This window comes from Lotus japonicus, chromosome 3 (assembly GCF_012489685.1).
Source record: "Lotus japonicus ecotype B-129 chromosome 3, LjGifu_v1.2".
Taxonomy (NCBI): Eukaryota; Viridiplantae; Streptophyta; class Magnoliopsida; order Fabales; family Fabaceae; genus Lotus; species Lotus japonicus.
The window spans coordinates 63561948-63571045 of NC_080043.1; positions in this window are offsets into that span (position 1 = coordinate 63561948).

The following is a 9098-nucleotide window of genomic DNA, read 5'->3' on the forward strand; positions in this document are numbered from 1 at the left end:
CACGCTCTCTCTAAGAGGTTACACGCTCTCTCTCTCTCTCTAGATTCTCTCATTGCAATCCTCTCACTCTAGGTACTATACCTTATCTCTATGTTCTTGGCAAGAACATTTGGCGCCGTCTGTGGGAATCGGTAGATTTCGATTTCCGGACTACTTGGATTGTCATTTTGGTTGAGAGAAGTTTAAAATCCTGTGCAATTTTCTTTGATTTTCAAGTCTTTGTTTGAAATTCTGGTTTGCGTTCGAAATACGATGGAAACTCGCCGTCGTCGGCGCAGGGAAACGCTGGAGCAGAGGCGTGGTTCTCCACCACGCCGTGTGACGGGAAGGTCGCGCTGTGAGGAGGTTCATCGCGAGCAACCTGAGCAACCGACTCCTCCTCCTCCTCCGTCTATGCCGCCTCCTCCTCCTCCTTCTCTGACACCTCCGTTACCGTCGCCACCGTCCTCACCCTCGCAGCAGGGATCTCCAGCGTACTCGCCGGAGGTCTCAGGAGATGGATCGTCGCTGCCTCAGGCTCCGATCACTCATAGAGATTGGAAACGTTTGATCCACAATGTAGATGACATACGACAGCAGAATGATTACTTGCAGGAGCAGTTAGAGTGCTATCGCCTTGAGCAGCAAGATGAAGGAGAGCGGGAAGCAGAGGTCGTAGCGGAGTTTGAGCCGTTCTCGGCGGCGGTAAGGGAAGTAGACACACCGGACAACATGAAGAACCTTGTTCTAGAAGCGTATAGTGGAAAGACAGATCCGAAGGATCATCTCCTTTATTTCAACACGAAGATACCATAAGCGCAGCTTCTGATGCGGTCAAATGCAGGATGTTTCCAATAACGTTCAAAGGAACGACGATGGCTTGGTTCACGACTTTGCCTCGGGGATCCAAAGCGAAATTCTGTGATTTCTCGTCGAAATTCCTCCTTCAGTTCTCTGCAAGCAAGATCAAGCAGGTAAGAATTGATGATCTGTATAATGTTCGCCAGCTAGAACGGGATACTTTGAAGCAATACGTGAAGAGGAACAATGCTGCATCTGTCAAAATCGAGGAGTTGGAGCCGCAAGCCTGTGTGCGTGCTTTCAAGAATGGACTGCTGCTAGGGAAGCTTAATAGCAAGCTAAGTCGGAAGCCAGCTCGTTCGATGGCGGAAGTCCGTGCTCAGGCGAACACCTACATCCTGGACGAGGAGGACGACACGTTCAAAAGGAGGTGTGCAAAAACGGAGAGGGACGGCGGTCAGAGGAACGTGTCGCCAAAAGGTGGACAAGGTCAGGGGAAGGGAGAAGGAAGAGAAGTTTACGAAGGAGCAACTTTACCCAAAGAAAGAAAACTTTGAGCATCACCGCCCATGGCAACAAACTGACCCTCGCCGGCGCGAGAGGCCAGGCAAAGACATAAATATAGAATTGAGAGAACTACTCCGGGAAGTAAAGGCAACGCATGCGATCGAAGAGGGCGAGAGGGGAGCTAGTACGCCACGGGAAGTGGTAGACAAAACTAAGTGGTGCGAGTATCATCGATCAGCGAGCCACGACATCAGTGACAATTTTACTTTAAAAGGCGAGATCGAGAGGCTGATCAGGGCAGGACGCTCGCGAATGATTGACTGCGGGCGCGGTGAGCGCCAATAGGGAGTGTAAGACCCAAAATTAAATAGAACGTTTAATTATTTAATTACCTTAATTTACGACAACAAGTATTTTGTTATTAATTATTTGTTATTGTTATATTATTCGCGCCACGACGGCGGGAAATACCTTAATGAATATTTCCCTTATAGTTAATTAATCGCGTGTTTATATTGATTATTTTTATATTATTTTCTTAACTTGAATCTAATCGCGATTCGGGAAAGTTAATTAAGTAGTAATTAATTTCAATATTTTGATTTTATAAAGTTATTTAAAAGTAAGGATTTAATTATAATTATTTTTGTGTGTATTATCTTATTTTAATTTTAATAATTTTATTCTTTAATTATCTCCTCCTTTAATGAAGAGATAACCTGTTCTAACAAGTCACCATTACTTCATTACTTGTGATAGCCTATCAAGCATCACAAAGGAATATTCTTTATTCCTTTTCCTTCCTAACCACTCATTCAAAATATCTATTTCTCCTTTCATCCTCACCACACATTCAAATTTCTGATCACACTCTCTCTCCACGTGGGCCCCACCCCACACCAATCAGAATTCAATACACTCTCTCTCCCCCAATCACTCCCTCAGTCTCTCACTCTCTCATTCTCCCCTCTCACTCGACATCTCTCTCCCTTTCTCCTCCTTCACTTCTTCTTCCTCCATCTCTGCAACAAACACTTCCCTCCATGGCTGAGCAAAACGCTGCAACCCAAGGCCAAGCCGCCGCCACCGCAAGCCTTCTCCTCACCTCACGCGAGCCAGACCACCACCACCTTCTCCCTCACGAACCAGCACCATCAAGCCATCATCTTCCTCTTTCCCTTACCTCTGGTTCAGATACGAGCACACCAGCAACGCCCAACACCATGAACAACGCCGCCACGGCCACCATGGAGGTCAAAACCAGAGAGAAAACGAAACCTTAGCCGCCACCTTCAAAGTCCGATCTTCGGCGAACCTTTTCGTTTTTGGAAAAACCAACCACACAATGGAACTCCCCTCGACGTGCGCTGCAAAACCCCTAAAGAAATTTTGGATTCCGTCAACCTTCGCCGGAAGCCGCCGCCAACCACCGTTTTCTCCGGCAAGGGCTCGCCGGAGGGCTCACTGAGCTCAGAACCGTGGAGCTCTCCTTCCCCTCTTGTCAAATTGATAATCAATTTTTGGTAAGGAACTCTAATTTCTTCCAATTTTGGTTTGCCCCTTCCAAAACCCTAACTCTATTCCTCTCATTCATCTCCTGATTTCACTTCTTTGGGCTACATGCCATGGTTGTGCAGCTTGATGATCACACATGGGGAGGGCAGCCATGACCAGCAAAGGAGAGCCCTCCTACTGCCTTCAACTTTGATAGGGTTGGCATTCTAAATTGCATCGAATGATTACTAGAGTCTTTATGCTTCTCTAAGTCTTAAATCATTGTCATTTTTGTTGTCCAAGAGCCTTGTAAAATTAATGAAAGAATATAGAATAGTGTATGTGTGTGTGGTGTGAGTGATAGTGTTATGGTTGTTGATTTCTGAGGGCATGAGGGTTCAGCCCTTATTGTGCTTGAAAAGCTTTTGCGAAAACTCACATAAAACTGTTGTTGTTTTCAAAAGTAGTACCTGCTGTTCTGTCAAAATCGTGTGTTTAGGTTCAGATTTTGGAACTGTGTTCTTCATAAAAATTGTAGCTTTTTCTGTTAGAAAACTTTTTCCGCTGATTTCATGTCATTTCGATTTCTCTAGCTCAAGTTATACGCATTTTGGTGAGCACGGGTTAAGCTGTCCCGTTTCTCACGAACTGCTGTAGTATTTGATTTTTCGTGAATTTTGTACTTTGAATATGGACTTGAAAATTTATGAGGATTTACAAAACCTGTAGATGAAGCCAGGATAAAACTATTATATTTTTCGGAGTTTATTTTACGTATTTAAAAATTAGCTAAAGTCGCTTTACAGTTTATAATCGTTTGACAAAATTAGTTATTTCAAGTGAAAAGAGTTGTTTTAGGAAAAAGATGAGAAAACCTTTTATTTTAAAATTATATTACAATGTTTGGAGTAGGAAAACTTCTTTGAAACTTGCTTACGTACGTTGTTTACTCGTTTATGAAAATCAAGAACGTTCGAGCCTTTATGCACATTTATTCGTTAAAGAGCGATTGCGAAAAGTTTTGTAAGTCAAACGAGTTTTTGGAGTGTTAGGGAATAAGTGTTCGAATATTACCTCTTTATTTATGGACGTTTAGGAATAACGTGTACGGATAGAGATAGAACAATTAAGTTTGGATTTCCGATTGAGGAATTAGACTTTGAAAGGTATTAATTTGAATAGATTAAGTTGTGATTGCAATCTTGATGTTGGAAGATGACTTAGGATTGAATCTTGAAATCGAAAAAGTTTATGAGCTTTACTATAAATACTTGATTTTAGAAGGTCTAGATTTGAAACTTTGGAAGTTCGAGGACTTAGAAGTAATTAAAGGATTAATTGAGGACTACAAGCCGTTTCTTAGAGATTGAGGACTAATCTATAAGTTTGGGATTTTTGTAGAACCAAGTGGAGTTTTAAAGAGACTAGGGTCTTTGCCTAACGAGACATCCCGAGTTTAAGTTTAAGAGAAATGATTCGATTGTTTTGAAGGAGCTTATGAGTCTTGAATAAGTACATAATCATTAAGTAAGAAGAATTGTTTGTCTTGGAAGTTAACTATGGTTTATGGATTACTTGATAAGAGTTAGTGGATTTGATAAGAATTGATAATGATACAACGTTGGCTTGAGGAATAGATTGTGAGGGCGAGTTGAGACATTAAGTTGTTGTAGGTGACTTGATAAGTAAGTATTGGGGATAAAGAGGATTATGGAATAGAAATTGGGAAGAGATTACTTAAGGATGATGATAGGAGAATGCTATTGGAGATGTTGTGTTAATTGCTTTAACGGGAAGTTGTGTGCAGTATTGAGAAAATACCTCAATGAGTATCCTATTAGAGACTGAGATCTCTAAGGAAAACGAGAGGAGTAAGTACTAGTAATGTGTACATTTCTATTTTGACAAGCATATGGGTATTTGGTTTTAAAATTGATTTACTGAGTCATAAGATTTTGAAGCTTTGTTATTGCTTTGTTGTCATTATGATGACTTATCTTAATTTCTGAGGTTGATTTTGATGGTTCATAACCATTAACGAGATTGAGTTTAACTTGTGATTTCGTCTAGTCAATTGCTTGAGAGTGTAGCTTTAGACTTGGAAAGTTGGTAGCTCAATTAGTGATTACGTTATGTGTACTTATGAAGGGTACGAATAACGGAAGCGCTTGGCGACGAAGCCAAAGAACAAACGGAAGTGAGTCAACATGGGAAAGCAAAGATATGATTGGATTTGATTTGAGTCGCAACTTAGTAAGGAAAGCGCCTAAGGTGAGGGCAACTTACTTTCTAGCTATTGATTTATAGGCGTCGATAATTTCGACTTGAATATTGCTTGATATTGAATATTGCTTGGATATTGTTTATTGCTTGAACTGGGAAATGTTTTCTGGAGGCTTCAGCCGAGTGAACTTATATGAGACCTGTGTCTCCGTTTTCTGAGAGGCTTCGGCCGTTTACTGGTTTCTGTCTTATGATTCCCGCACCGTATTATTGTTGCATCGCTTATTGGAGCATGATATTGTTGAATTGATATCGAATTGTGCGTGTTGATGCGATTGCGGAGCGTAGGACATTTGAGTTGATTTTGTTGATCTTTAGGGTTGAGAGGAAACCCTAGGCGGGCTCTGACGAAGGTCTGAGACTTGGCCCTTCTTTTAAACGCTTAGACTTTTCCCGGGGATTGTATTTGGGGGACTTGGGAAACTCGGAATAGTTAGAATTTGGGAACTTATGGAACTTGGATTTCAATAATAAACCTCATAATTTGATTAACTTAACTTGAACTACTTTGATTAATTAACGAGACCTTTAGGGAAGCTTAAGAGTTGGAAATGATTGTGAAAAACGGGAAATAGTCGACAAGCCTTGAGTTTGGAGTTTTGTGGTGATTGCTATGAGGGTGAACCACGGTGACGAGAGAAAGTCACCGAGTACTTTTAGTACTCTCGCTCGTTGGAGCTTCAGCCGTAGAGTCGACATTGATTTGAGTTTGTTGAGAATTGGTGGACGCCACGAGGGTGAGCCACGGTGACGAGAGAAAGTCACCGAGTACATTGGTACTCTTGTTGATGGAGTTTATGTCGTAGGGTCGACATTAAACCCTTGAGTTTTCAAATTGAGATTAAAGCTAAACACTTGCGTTGTGAGGACGATTCGATGTTTGGCTAACCATATTGCATCTTGCATACATTCGAGGTTGAGACAGTCGAAAGATTGGGCCTCGGTGAAGTTGGGACGGCTTCACGAAGGTTGGGACGGCCTTCATCGAAGAACACTTGGGTGTATCTTCGGCATAGCGGGCAGAGTGGTATGACCTAGGGTGGTTGGGACTTACCTGACTATGCATGGGTTGTAAGTGACACCCGAGCGGAAATGGTTAAGCACTAGGCCGGTGTTAGGACTGACTCGATGGTGCCCATCCCAATTGAACTATCCGGATCATTTGAAACACATTGCAAGCATACATGCACCCTAACTGGAATTGTGTTATATTGTCTATTGAATTGTTGATTAGAGCCTTGATAACATGCTAAGTATATACCTTAGGATATGCAACTGACAACCTATATAAGTATATACCCCTTTTGTCGCATGTTGATTGTATATCTATTGTATACTGTGAGTTCACCCTCGCGCCTTGGCTTTGGTTGTATGTTTGTGCTTGGGCGGTCGGCCTGCTGCCGGACGACGAAAGGAGGTGATGTGTGCAGATGCTACTCCACGTGGAAGAACTATAGAAGACTCGAAGAATAGAGTCAGGTGTAGGGCTAGAGCCTTTGGGTAGAAAAGCTTACCGTTATTGGTTTAAGCTTGCAGGATCATTTTATGATTTGTATTTGAGGTTTTGGGTAGGTTCCGGTGCATTGCTTTCCTATCGTTACCCCGTGTGGAAATCATAGAGAGTATATCGGATCTATGGAGTCATTGCATAGTGAGTCCGTTGTTGGACCTTAGTTTATTTGTCATGTATTTTATGTTGCGCCTTGATTGGGGCCAGATGTAAATTATTTACGGTTGGGAGTATGCATTACATATTTTAGAAACACTTCGAAAAGGAAAAAAAAAATATACTCACATTTATAAATCCCTTTTGTAAAAGATTGTATATTTACTTTAACATGTTACTACCGTGGCACCCGAAAATCGGGGTGTTACAGGGAGTCCGCCAGCAGACTGATCACAAGCGGGATGGCCGTCGACGGACACCAACGGCGGACAAGAAGGAGACATTGACGACAAGGAAGAAAGGAGCTGAAGAAACCTTCAACAAGGATCTCGAGTCGCCGGTTGGGACAATGAATACGATCACTGGGGGCTTCGGTGGAGGCGGTGACACACCAGCGGCGAGGCGTAGACACGTGAATGCGGTAACCTCAGTGCAAGAGTATTCAATTCCATTTGTTTTTCAGCATCCAGACATAGTGATATCGTCGGCAGACTTTGAGGGGATTAAGACACATAAGGACGATCCTGTGGTGGTAATGGTAAGGATCAATAGTTTCAATGTGCGAAGAGTGCTTTTAGATCAGGGAAGTTCTACGGATATCATCTATGGCGACGCATTTGACCAGTTGGGGTTAACAGATAAAGACCTGATGCCATACTTCGGGACTTTGGTAGGCTTCTCAGGGGAACAGGTCTGGGTGCGCGACTACTTGGATTTGGACACGGTTTTTTGTGTTGATGAGAACGCCAAGCTTTTGTGCATAAGGTATTTGGTTTTGCAGGTCGTGGCATCATACAATGTCATCATTGGTCGGAACACGCTAAATGGCCTCTGCGCAGTGATATCAACGGCTCACTTGGCGGTGAAGTACCCGCTGATCTGCGGTAAGGTAGGAAAGATCACAGTAGATCAGCGGAGGGCAATGGAATGCTACAACAACTGCCTTAGTTTGTTTGGAAAGAATAGAGCTAGCGATGGACACAGGTGTCATGAGATTGAGATTCTGGAGGACGATCAAGGCCAGCAGGACTTACAGGGGGTCAAAGAGGCTCGAGAAGAGAAGGACGGTGGATCAATGAAAGGTATGGGGGGCCAAGGAGGAACCAAAATCAGGAAAGGGCAGATCAAAGGATGGGAAAAGATGGGCAATTTACTGATGCTTGTGCTAAGGAGTGCTGGGAGGACCTGGAAATGGACAAATCTAGTAGGGGTGTGTTAGCAATTGAACCCAGGCTCACAGCTGAGCAGTAAAGGCGCCTGGAGAAGTTGGTGGAGGACAACTTTGACCTCTTCAATTGGAGTCAAAGAGACACAGCACTCTGGAGGTTGCCCGGATTCAACAAGCCAACACAGCTGATGGAAAGTGGAGAGACAGGGGCAGTGCTACGGGGTGCGACCAAAAGCAAATTGGGAAAAGTCGATCGGTTTTAGGGCAAACGGAAGACTGGGAGAGAGCGGCGCCAGGCGCAACGTTGCAGGGATAAAGGAAAGAGGAAGGTGGAGGGCTGGAAACCGGTAGAGGCCGCAAATTTGAGGCCGATAAAGGCAGCCCGGCGCGTCAAGCGGGAGAACAGGCTAGACGAGCCCCCTTTCTATTATAGGGTAGTTAAACGGGGCGACTGGCCTACCAGGGGCGATGAATGGGTGGCGAGCACGTTGGGGCTAAAGGATGAAGTGCTTGGCGTGGTGCTCTAATGGGGGGAAGCCCATGATGGGAGCAATGGCGCGGCGAGTGGCGAGGAGAAGCAGGAGTTAGTTAAAAAATAAAGATGTACTTGTTTTCTCCATCACGGAAGTTTTTTAATGAGGCATCCCTCAAATTTAAAATCACTTTTACAATCAAATACAAAAGGATATTCTCAGCAATCCTCCTAACTTACAACCGAATTGAAAAGTTCGCCCGGTGGGAAAATGTGAGACCCAAGTTTTTAAGTTTAGAATAAACCGAATAAAATTCCTACTCACGATTAGTTTTGATGTATCGTGAAGGAAAACCTGAACAAGTTTATTGGATGGAAATAATTTATGAAGGAGAAAGTTCAGGAAAAGGCTAAGGATTGTATCAAAGTCGATAAATGTTATAGCACGATTAGTATTCGCTTAAACCTAGGGCAAGAGTGCTAGTGAATAGCTAATTTGCACTTAAAGACACGATGGAAATTAATTCCAAAAATCTTCAGAGAAATGTTCGAACTTCTCTTAATCCTTCTATAACAAGCGTTTCGATACGAAACCCTGGAACATACGAATGTCAAATTCCAATACTCGGAAGTTTGCCGAAACTAAATCACTGATAGTTCAAGAAACCTAAGATCAACCGACGATGAAGACTTTTTCTATTCGGAGCTTCAAATGAAGATTCCACACC